The following is a 12534-nucleotide window of genomic DNA, read 5'->3' on the forward strand; positions in this document are numbered from 1 at the left end:
CCCCTTACATACCTTCACGGCTTTTTACTCGCTTTTATTGGTTTCCCTGTAGGATAATTTTAATTTAATTTAAACTATTCTATATGTACAAATTTAACTAAAAAGCGAAAAAATACACTGAGACACATGTTTTGAGTAATGGTAATAAGTAAAAATTGAATTATATTTTAAGAAAACAAACTTTTAGCAATAATCTAACTAACGCATAACAATAACAAAGTCCTAATAAGTGAATCATTTTTAATAATCGAAAAAAGCATTCTCCGGAAAGGGAATCACACTCAGATCTATTGGTTACAAATCGCAGTGACATTAATGATGTCTCATCAGTACTTTTATTCTGTGTTTTTTAACGTTTTTAAACTATAATTTATGTCAAACAAAAGTTCGAAGCAAATGTTTGTCTGATTCTCTGGCATTTCCGATCATATAGCAATAGTAACGTTAAAGCAACGTAAGACGGTAAACTTCAAGTATTACAACAATTTGTTTACTTGAAATCTTCTTCATCATGAGCCAGAAAGTAGAGTTGATGACCTATCCACATAAACTTCTTGTATGTACACATCAAGAACAAATTGCGTTTTCAACGATTTACACAAAAAGAATATGTTTGAACGTTCAAAATAAATAGGAATAATTGTATTACTTTTATTGATATCAATATGTTTACTTTTTTCATATAAATAAATGAAATACTTCAACTGAAGATTTCCACTTAAGTCACTAATATAAATATAAATTGACCCCAAAACTTCACTTAGTACTGACCTGTATTTCAATATCGCTCTCCCTCCTCTAATAAAATAATTTATCTTTAACGACATATTAAGTACTTAGTTTAGTTAGTTAGTCCATAAAATGCAGAGTTATCAGTAACAACCTTCAGCTTCGAAAAATAAGAACAAGATGAATATTTCGTAAGTCTTATCAGTTATTTTCGAAATTGCTCGACCTTATGTGAATCGCAGCGGTCAAACTGTGTTTAAAATTCAGTTGATACCAAGATTAGTTGATTATAAGAACTTCGGTAATGTGCATTCGCTTCTACATTTATTTTAGATGGTAAGTATCAAGTGTTTTCTTACTTATAACTTGAGCTTCAATCGAACAGATAATAGTAAAGATTGAAACAGTTAAGTATAATGGTTTCCTTCACTATGTACATTCTTTAATTAAGTGAAGAATCGATGAACTTGCAAGGAAAAAAGTTTAGTTAATGGAAACTTTGAGTCTTTTTTGTTAACTTTAATTTTAATGTCGATGTAGTAATGGCGATCAAGCAGAATTATATATGGTTAATTTTTTGTGATTATTACGGATAATAAAAACTTAATTAACTAATTTTCACCATTATATTAGCTAGTAATTATTGTACACTTTTTTTTTTAAAAAAAGTATCTAATAAAATAGACTAGCAGTAAAGGCGTAAATTACAATGGCAAAAACGCGGTTTTGTATATGTATTTTAAAATGGAATGTTATTTCGGATTATGCTGGGATGCCATTTTATGTACGTTTTACGAACCTTTTATGGGTGTTGTGCCCATCATAAAATAAGCTACATTGTTTCTCTCAAGATACAATAAATCTAAGAATCTTGATTTAAAATTGTTCACTCTATCTCAAGTACTTACAATTATTCTTTGACCTTCATTACTAATTTTGTTGAAATGTTTTCGAAATTTCTGTAGTATGGAGGGTAGAGGTAAGGAGAACCGTCTTCTATGGGGGATTAGTTGAAAAAGTGTCCAGCTGTAAACAGCAATTTATAATACGAAAACCCGCCAAAATAGCGCTGGTGTAGCAAGTGGAAAAGATGTGAATTTATCAGTTAGACATTTCATGTACAATTTTCGAATGAATTTGTATATTAATAGTTTCTTTGAAACAGTTATTACTTTCAAAAAATGGAATTTAATTAACTATCCTACTCTAATAGTTTGTGGCGCTCTTTTTAAAATTCTTCCACTTGCTACTATAGCGCCACCTTAATTTCCTTCCTTTCTACAGACACTTTTCAATACACCGAGATGGTTTTCCTTACCTTTACCCTCCATACTCTGTAGCTGTAAAATTTTGGCATTTCAATTTCTAATCATGCGTCAAGATTAACATTTTTGTTTTATATATATTAGATATTTCTCATTTTTAACATTAGGTCACGAGAAGAATATCCAATTAAATAATAATTGTAAGGAGGAGTTTGGAAGAAGTTATGGATTACATCAATTTTTAGGAGTTCTGTTAACATCTTACCGGGCAGCATTAGATTTTTATTGCATTTCTAATACTGTCAGGTAAAGATGTCCTCCGACTCCCTAAACATCTAATATATAAAATACCTCAAGAAGATAAAGTCCTTACAGCAACCTCATTCAAGGAATGGTAAGTTTACAAAAAAAAGAAATTTTAATACTTTTTCTAGAAGATATTAATATATTATGTGATACATACAGGGTGCGGCAGCATAACTTCCTTTTTTAAAAAGTTCGCCATTTAGTCGGTAGATGTCGTAACGGAGTGCTAGTGGTCTCGTTCGAGAGGGGGGACTATAAAGTTTTGTCCCGGCACAGTTCAGTCGCCATCATGCGTTGGAACAGTGAGGAGCGTGCGTTTGCCGTTGAGGTTTACTTTTCGAGCGGATGTTCTGTGATCGCAACCCAGCGCGCCTTTCGGAATCGCTTTAATTTAGCCCCCTTGGCCCCTGTCCCGGACCGGAAATCAATTGTTACGTGGGTCACTACGTTCAGACAAACTGCAAGTGTGACAAGACGAAGAACTGGAGTCCCTCGGCCCATTAGATCACCGGAGAACATTGAGTTAGTTAGAACTTCAGTGTTGCGATCACCACGGCGTTCTGCGCGCAAACATGCGTCTGCCCTTGGACTTTCCGATCGTTCTGTGAGGAGAATACTTCATGATGATCTTCATTTTCATCCATACAAGATGGCAATTGTGCAGGAACTTTCTGAACGTGACTTCAATTCTCGGAGGAACGCGTGTGAGGTTTTTCTGGAAGTCGTTCCTGAGGACGCTATTGTTTTTTTTAGTGATGAAGCCCATTTTCATTTGTGTGGATCCGTAAACAAACAAAACATGCGCTACTGGGCTGATACCAATCCTCGACAATTGCATCAACGGCCTTTGCATTCACCTAAAGTCACAGTGTGGTGTGCAATTTACTCACGTGGAATTATTGGTTCCTGGTTCTTTGAGGAAAATGAAGTCACAGTGACAGTGAATTCGCACCGGTATGTAAACATGTTACAGGAATTTTTTTTCCCACGGCTAGATGAGTTGGACTTAGGGGACACTTGGTTCCAACAAGACGGAGCAACGGCACACACTTCAAGAACATCGATGGCTGTTTTGAGGGAACACTTCCCAGAGCGCCTTATCTCAATTAGGGGCGATTTGGAGTGGCCAGCCCGCTCTCCCGATTTGACCCCTTGTGATTATTTCCTATGGGGTTTTTTGAAATCCCGTGTGTATGTGAACCGTCCAAGGACCCTACAAGATTTGAAGACGAACATCCAGGAAGAAATTGCCAACATAACGCCTGCTATGCTGGCAAGAGTCATGACAAACGCCAGAAATCGGTTTACTCAGTGTATGGAGAATGGGGGACGTCACCTAACTGATTTGATCTTCAAAACTCAGTAAAACAAAACTTTATGTATGTGCCTGTATTATAAAAAACGAATAAAAATTTTCTGATTCATACAATAAGTTTTATTAACTTTTGAAAAAAGGAAGTTATGCTGCCGCACCCTGTATAATCCAGTAATTTATACAGGATCTAATTATGTGCTTATTTTTGAGGTATTCCAAAACCGCTTCATCTGCCATTTTGCCGATTTGGCACCTAAATACTTAATTACTACAGTCACTACTGAAACGCAAATACGTACAACTCTCTTTGGTTGAAATTTACCTACTAGTAGTCCCTTTTTCTTTTATAAATTCAGTATTTTGTCCTTTTTCGCGCTTTCTCTCTTTTTACATTCTTTTAAATATCATTCTTCATGCATTTTCACGTTTCTTACCAATTATTCACTCAACAGAAATCTACTTAGTTATTATTTCGACCATTTTATTTCTTTATTGTTCTTCGAAATCACTTATTCAACTTCTTATACATTTTTTCAATAAGGAATCACGCATTGACTAATATTTATACTTCTGTGCTTGCTAGCTAATTGGTTTACTTCCAAAAATTACACTCATTAAATTCGCAGGCTTCCTCAACAAGACCGTCGAATACGAGGTTTTGTGATATGGCAACACTGATGTGAATATGTAAAATATGACATGGCCATCATAAAGTTTGACATTTTTAATGGTGAAGATACTCAGAACGTGTTGCAATACAAGTTGTTTACATATACTTGAAAAATTCATCTTGGTCAAAGAATAGAACTAAATCGTGCTATGACTTTCAACGTGAACTAAATCAACAGCAGTGTGCCGATCAACTTGCTTCGACTTTTGGTGATGAAGTACCATTTCGAGTCACCAGGTTTCGTTGGATTTCCGAATTCAGTCGTGGTCGCACTTAGCTATAGAATTAATTTCGTGAAGGTCGTCCAAAATCGACTATTGTGCTAAAAAACATCGATGCTGCGCGTAAATGGATATTGCAAGATCGTTATCTGACATATCGTGAGATTAAGGTATACAAAGGCATTAATTCCATTCGCATACATTTAATATTGCATGCAAATTTGCCTGCCAAAAAGATTTGTTCGTGCTGGATGCTGCATCATTTGACAATCGCTCAAAAAAAGCTCATGTCGATTGGTGCAAAAAAAATGCTGAACATATTGAAAGGGTCGCCTGTTTTTTCGGCATAACTGGAAACGAACCATCTTCCACCACGAAAATGCGAGCTATCACACATCAGTTCAAACAAAAACGTTTTTGAGCAGTCAAAACATCGAACTGATGGGTCATCCGCCGTACTTGTTCGGCAACCAAACGCATGCGAAAGTGTATTTATCTTTGGAGAAATGCATTTCACCTTCACTCTTTGTTAGGTCGGAAACTTTTTAAACAACCGTCGTACGTTACAACCACGAGCAGTTGTTTTTAAACTGTGGTGTATTGAATCTCTATTCAATGTTGCTTATCTTATGAGACAAACTTCTGGAGGCAATTGTCAACGTGAAATTATAGTCTTTCCTCCAACAAAATTTCTCCAATCCACCCCGTCAGTAGACTCCATTCCTACATGGTGGTTAATTGATCATCTCGACTTTACACATCTAAATTTGATAAAAATTGTTAAGAAACAAGTTAAAGGTTGTTGATTCCGCTCTTTCATAAAGAATTTTTAATATTTTACGATTGCACGGAGTTCATAAAACTAAAGAACAAATTTTGTTCTTTACTGATATTCAAGCAAAAATAAAAACTCAAAATTCCTCGGAAGAGGAGGGAAATTTCGTTATACTAAAGCCATATCATCATTTTATCCATACAATCTCCTCCTGAATTTTGTCGTATGAATTTAGAAACACATTGCATTAATTGAACTGACATCTTGCTCTAAACGTTGAATGAACTAAATGAATAAATAATATCAAGCAATAACTTAGTTATAATAATGTTCTGCTTACAAGTATTTTTCATTATAGTTATCAATTATATCATTTGAAAACTTAATTATCCATCTTTTCGTCCGTGTACTTTACATGAATTAAATGATAGTATTCAATATAATATATTGATTGTAACATCGCGTTCGTTTTAACGTAGCTACAAATTATATCGCTGTCGAATCGAAACTTGTTCGAGGCGTGTGAACCTCACAATCAAGTTTTACCTCGATAGATCAAGAGTATGTTTATTGACTTCCACTTGTACATTGTGAATTTATTTTTAAAAAATGGACATCAAGTATGAAAGTATCACGTGTGGAAAATGAATTTCCAGTAGCCAGATATCTTACAGCTACTTCCTACTACATTTTTGGTGAGAGTTCTTGAGGCATTACTGTTTCTTTAGACGGTCTTCTACTTTCACCAGGAGCTCATTAAATTTTTTCTCTGACATTCACAGATGATTTGTGTATTTCTGTTTATCCTCTAATTATAGTTTTTTTAACAGGATTTTTAATACTGAAACTGGTTTATCAATATTTAATTTATGTGTGAACTCGATGTGAGTCAACTCGAATTCAAATTTTGTTGATCTTAATGAACCTTAAGAAATTTTTGTATCCTATCTGGTGTCGTCAGGTTTATCTAGAAAACTTTATTTCGTCAATTTCTTTCTCCTTGAATATATTTATATTGATTTTTTTGAATAAATGATCATGATTTCAGAACTATTTGGGTTAATTATTTTCATAGAAAAAATTTTTGATGTTTGGACTCTATTTACAGATCATAATTTTTATATTCGTATTGAGGGTGATATTTTAAGTAAAATATAAACTTAAAAAATAAAATGTAACACAAGTTATTTATCAAAATAGACTTGAAATGAAGATCATTTATTCGAGATATTAAAAAATTATTTGTCATATACGAGAGCGATTTGGCGGAAGAGGACTTTTCAGAGATTGACGACGCTTTCCTTGCGATGATTATTTCTGATTTCATCCGCCAAAACCACACATAAATTAGGCAAATAGATTATTAATTTTAATACTAACATAAACTGTTTTCGTTATTGGGTAATTATCGAGAAATAAGAATTTAGAGTGTTGATTAAACATTTTTACGTGAGAAAGCAATTGAAGAAACCGATAAAAATTTACAAATTTTATATCCTGACGTACTACGTCCTATGGAATGATTTGTTGTGATTATCCTCAAAACTTATTACATTTTTTATATAATTTCATTTTCTATATCGTCGGGTTACGGCCAAAACAAGGTAACTCCATAATTTGAAATTTTGAGAAATCGTCGTTTAAAAATTTAAATCGAAAGGAAAAATCGTCACAGCTTCAAAATTATTTATTAATTGAAAATAATCAAATTATTTTTCAATATGTTCTCCCTTTATTTCCACACACTTTCCAGTGCCAATACAAAAATATCATTCATCTTTACAGTTAATATGTTCAGCTTTGCGAACAAAAAATACTCGGACCGGGCTAGATCAGGGCTATATAGTGGGTGTTCAACTCGGCTGATTTTGTCGCGCCTTTTTTCGATATTTTTGACGTAACTGCCTTAGTCAGTTACTTAGTCACTTTTTTGGTGCTTTTTATGACGTTTGCTATTTTCGGCAGCGAACTTTATGCAACTCCATCTGGATGTCAAATCGCGGCAAAGCTCTAAAAATCGCTCACAACATTCTACTCAACGCTGCTTTTGCACTGGGCTCAGAATTCGAGGCACTAATTTTTGTCATATTTACTCATCTAAAATCCTTAGAACACTGTTTTGAAAATGTGGGCCCTAATTTGAAGTTTTTTGGAATAGTTACACGACCACCTCCACGTAGGTCATTTTATAATGATTCTCGCCCCTACGCGAAATAACTTAGACCAATTTTTAGTTGAAAATGATGAATTATTTGTGTAGGTATTGAAAATTTTATTACAGCGCGAAATTTGAGGTATTCCTCAAAATAACTTGATTGAGCTATACCATAATAAAATGGAATGAAGTTGGAAATTTGTGTAAGCTTATTGAGACTTGTCACAGGCGCGTGCATGAAGATTTTTGAGAACACACTTTGTTTACTATATGAGGCAAAAACTCAAGGACTGCATTATGTATAATTGGTCGGAAATAAACTGTTGTTGTTATGTCCACATTTTCAAAAATATTCTCTTGTTTATTTAGTTGGTATCTTCATTAATTAGCTAACAGCATAAATTAATGATAAACGTTGTAAATAAATTATTGAAAGTTAATTTAATTGTCAATAACAAAGTTTGAACAAAAGATCTTTAATATTAGTACTTTGATGATAAATATACTTGACAAAGATCATTATTGTAGTCGTATTTAGAAAATAAACTGCCTAGTAAAATATTTGAAATCAAGGAGGAATCATGAAATGAGATTAACTACTTTCGTCTAAATCTCACATCTTGATCTGCTCTAACTAAGAATAGTGACTGAGTATACTTTCAGTCGAAACTTATTTTTCATAAGTTTAATGAGCGGGATGGATCAGATAAAAGCTAGTCGTAACTCTGCATTAATTACGTTGGCATAAATGTCTATCAATTCCTGCTATCTTTGAAATTAATGTGAACGTGGAAACTTGATGGTAAATAATAAATTCATTTCACAAATGACAACAACATTAAAAATTTGGTTTTACAATCACCTATTCTCATACTTTTTTAGACGCTCTATGTCGGTTTTTAAAAACAGTTCACGATCAGTAAAATCTTTCAATGTTTTCACACATAAAAACAGTCAAAAAACTCTTGTGTACCATCGCAATCCTCATAATCTCGTTGTTACGTTCTCCCTCATTCTCTCCAAAAGTTTACTTTAAACGTTCAAACGCTGATAATAGACAACTATCAGAATGTCGAAAAAAGACAATTATACTGAAAAATATATGAAAAGGTCTAAAAATGTGAAAGAAAATTGTAACTGTAATTTGAGAGAGATCGTAGATGATACGAATATATATGTTGTTTACATAGATTCTTTTCAAACAGGTGCCTATGCCACCTTTCAGCAAATGGATAAAATAAGAGCAATTTGAATATCCAGAGAGATGTTTCTAGCTATTCAGGTGAAATAAAAACGAATTTCCTCGTCCATATGTGACTATGAATCTGGAGTCAGCACTATACACTTAAATCAAGACAGAAAACATCTCAGTCAATTAGACCTATCGAAAACCGTCCGAAATAAGATAAAATAGTATATCATTGGACCGATTGAAGAACAAGAAAACCATATTCTTCAGCGACTACTAGCTGTTTTCAAATCATAAAAAAATCACGGAAATGAAGCCTTTTGATGGAAAAGGAAAACCGTTATAGAACATCAAGTAGCGTACTGAAGCACATTTAGAAATTAATGTGATACATGGGGAACTTCTGCATCGCAGGCTGTTATATTTGGAATCCCACGGCAGGAGACTCTTCCTCAGGATGTAGCGTTTGGCCCTTAGTTAGAGAATATAAATAACTGGTACTAGATGAGCTGAACAATTAATATCAAATTGGACGCCACCAGCTTTTTAACGAACGACGTTAAAAATTAATCAAAAAGGTGGAAAGCTTAAAGCTGGAAACAGCTTATTAATTAAATTAAAAATGAAAATTAAACAAACTTAAACTATCCCCGGATACGATTATTTAAATTGATATTTATTGCTAATAACAATAAAAAAAGTTTCAGCAGCAAATAAAATATAATAAATTCGCATTAACTGTGTATCCACACAACGAATAAAAGCAGTTATAAATTAAAAACAACTCAAATTTACATATATTAAAGATAAGACTGGGATGGTTGCAGCCCTCAACTGGATTCCCAGATATTGGAATTGAGTTGAATTTGTTTGGTGTGGTTTGTTTGAGTCTACTAGGTGTGGTTTAAACTCCAACCTGGCAGCAGTAGAACACTGAATATAAAGAACAATATAACCAAAAATTTACTGAAATTTACTTTAATAGGTGTAGTGTCGATAGGTAGAGGAAGAATTCAAATACATTCCGAGGTTTTATTGAATTTATCGAATGAAGTGGGAGGTCGTTAACAAGTAAATTTCTTCAAAAACTTGAATGTTAGAATAAATAAATCAGAAGTGACTACTATGCCACAATATACGAACAAAGGAATATTCAAAATCGTAACAAGTCGAAAGGCATGTTACACATCTGAATAGCACATATTTAAAAAATTTCGAAATGATTCCTTGTGCTAAACATTTAAGCAACGCCATTATTTGGTAAAACATTAACAAATATACTTTGGCTCATTTTCGGATTAGTACCAACAACCGATTCTCTTGGGAATGCCCTATTGTACCTCCGCAACCAAAAAATTTCAGATTGCGGAAACTCTGTCTAACTGAAATAGGAGGATTTGAAGATTAGCTTCTCGACATTCGAAACTTCAATTCTAGAGTTATTGTGTTCATCCTGGGAGCCCTAAAAATGTATTAGAATCCGAACCCAGCTCCTTCATACATGTAGTAGCTCGAAAGAGTGAGCAAAAACCGAATATAAATATGGATAAACTGTTGATAACCGGTCAAGGCTCCATTGTGAAAATCTCTTTCACAGAAATAAGCGAAGAAATGTGATTTTTAACACCTCTGAACACGTTGAAAACACAGAAATGCATTTAGTAGCAGTATTCGACATTGAAGAGCGAGAATTCATCATTTAATCGAGCAATCGAAAATAATCGATTATATTATTATTTTTCATTCGTATTTTTCGCTCTCGTTGCTCGTGAAATAATCTATCAGTTTCGATGTTCTTATAATATTATAACTAGTAATTCTCCAATAAAAATATCTATTTATAGTAAATCAAATACGTCATTAAAATTTTCCTTTGGATCTATTCAATTATATGTTTAGAAAGTTTTAACTCGTAAACAATTTGAATTTAATTGTTATTTACATTTCCATATTAAATTATTAGAGAATTTGGAAAGAAATATTGAAGAATAATAACATTACAGACTAAGAAACTGATATATCATTTCACTTATCATCATATTTGTTGAAAGCCAACTAATTATCATTACTTTTGCTTGAGATTTAATGCAGAGAATTAATTTATTGTAAAATGCGATGCTGTATCCATCTTTTTTTATAAAAACTTATCTGATTTGTCCCATTACCTTAGTAAATAGCATAATATAAACTTTGATTTTAGCTTTCCTTTAAATTTTATCTATATTCCTAAGAACTGCCATGCCTTGTCGATTCCAATTTCCTTGGCAATCACTTTGCAAGTCCAGAATTAGTGAATCCTCCGGGCGTAGCTGGCTTTAAAAGAGAGGTCTTCTACTTGTTCAGCTTTTATGATTTTTCTCTGTGTGTGATTAGAACTACCGAAGTCTTTGATTCCGCTCTACTTAGATGTAGTAGCTCCTCCACCTAGTCTAAAGGGTTTCACGTCTCACCTCTAAAGGTTTTGTCCTATCGCAGTCATATAACTAGAGCCATATCCCTTTTTCTTTTCTCCACAGACTTGGCAGTCTTCTTTAGATTCGATGGTTATGCTTTGCCACCACACTATCTGTGCAGACTTCATCAATCATGTCGTTATGATCCTGTTCAAAAAGCTGAGACACAGTAAATATGGCCAACAGTTTGGTCCTCTGGAAAGGAAGTGTCCTCAATACTAATCCTCAACTTTTTGTAAAATAAAAATATTTGACAAAACCAAGTTGAGTTTAATATGTTTTTTTATGTTTAATATATTTAATTTGTTTCAACTTTGTATTTGTTTTACTTTACCTCTACTTTCAAAAATGTTAATGGGGAGATGAATTTGTATACAATTATTACTATGTCGTGTCCAAATGTCGTCATGATGAAACCAAAAAGAGATAGAGATCCATCGATATTTATGTGCCAAAACTACTCAGACCGGCGCTAACTAACCTAGACTCAATCCAGTCAAAGACCATTTGAAACCCTCTAGTACAGAGGTGTCAAACTCAATTTTGAATTTTATTATTTTATTTATTAAATTATATAAGTGTATAATATACGGTTTTTAAAAAACATATTGAACTTATAAAACATAGTAGGTAATTATGGTGAGCTCGAGGATCCAGACTACTCTTGTTTTTGACAAGCTCATTGATGTCACGTATCATATTCGTTGTAGTTATTTTAATAATTGATTGGAGATGTTTATTCGTAAGTCTTGTGCGATGATTGTTCTTATTTCTTTTCATGACGAAAAACATCTGCTCACATAAATAGGTGCTACCAAACATGCAGAGAGTGCGTGGTGCATGCTTTTTTAATTCCGGGTAATTATCCAAACTCTTGAAAAATTATGCCTAAAATGTAAGAGCGTTATTCTCATTAAATTTTTCTTTCAAAATACTAATCGATTGAAGAGCTATCAACTCTATTTGCTTGCTGTGAAGCTTCAAAATTGAATGGATTGTTGAAAATTGGGAAATCCATTTCATTCATTTTGTGGAAATCTACAAAACTATTGTTGAATTCCGTAATTAAATTTTGGAGAAGCTGAGAATATTCATCCAATTTTTTTTGTTCACTGAGTTAAATGATATTTAAATGAGGGAAATGATTTTTACTCTGTAACTTTATATTCAGATCATTCAAGCGTTTATTCATATCTACCAAAAAGGCACAATCAGTCCACTAGGCATTGTCATAATCAATTGGTTTGCCTTTTTCTAACATGAAAGCTTGAATAGGGTGACGTAATGTAAAAAGCAAGCGAAAGCCAACGAATTTCAGTGAAATAAGGGACATCAGAAAATTTTCGACCAAATCTTGTACAAATTGCCTGAACTCTCGGTGATTTAATCCTCTGCTCCTTATAAAATTTACCATTTTAATTATAGGTTGCATAACATGGTCCATTTTTAAATGTTT

Source organism: Diorhabda sublineata, chromosome 1 (genome assembly GCF_026230105.1).
Source record: "Diorhabda sublineata isolate icDioSubl1.1 chromosome 1, icDioSubl1.1, whole genome shotgun sequence".
Taxonomy (NCBI): domain Eukaryota; kingdom Metazoa; phylum Arthropoda; class Insecta; order Coleoptera; family Chrysomelidae; genus Diorhabda; species Diorhabda sublineata.